General features: G+C 59.8%; 1 protein-coding gene across 1 annotated transcript in view; it reads left to right on the forward strand.

Annotated features, from left to right (window-relative positions):
- Window positions 1-19: 19 nt before the first annotated feature.
- The window catches only part of LOC102757963 (zinc finger protein 253-like), an 18,587-nt gene continuing 18,126 nt past the window's right edge, over window positions 20-480 (forward strand). Inside the window, exon 1 of the mRNA XM_015560599.1 lies at window positions 20-163. The gene's annotated coding sequence lies outside the window, so the exon portion shown is untranslated. The remainder of the gene's footprint in view (window positions 164-480) is intronic.

Genomic DNA, 480 nt, shown 5'->3' on the forward strand with positions numbered 1-480 from the left:
CGCGCAGTTGTTTGTAAACCCGGAAGCGGCTAAGGCAGAGGGAAGGTAACTGGGATTGTTGGTCTTTCTCATTTAAACCCAGCGTCTCCGACCACGGGCCCGTACTGGTGAGTCCGGGGGTCGCGGCGGACCTTGAAGCCCCCACACCCGCGTCTCCAGGGCGGTGAGTCTCGCGTCCCCGTGAGAGGTTGGAGCCCTGAGGGCTCTGCCTTTGCGCTGAGGTTTCCGCGTTAATTTCTGGTTACATTCTTTCTGCATTCGCCCTGCCTCTGCACTTTCCTTCTTGGGGCCACTGCACACCGCCTGCCTCGGATGGTTTTCTTGCCTAAAACCTCCCACTGGAGAGCCTTCCCACCCCAGGCCATTGAAAGTCTTGGGAGATGGGCTCAAACCCTCTGCGCCCTCCTTCAGCCTCGGATTCTCTAGGCCAGTTAAGGCCCGGATTCCTCCCTGGCCTGGGATTCTGCAGCCCCCTCCTCT

This window comes from Myotis davidii, unplaced genomic scaffold (assembly GCF_000327345.1).
Source record: "Myotis davidii unplaced genomic scaffold, ASM32734v1 scaffold1255, whole genome shotgun sequence".
Taxonomy (NCBI): domain Eukaryota; kingdom Metazoa; phylum Chordata; class Mammalia; order Chiroptera; family Vespertilionidae; genus Myotis; species Myotis davidii.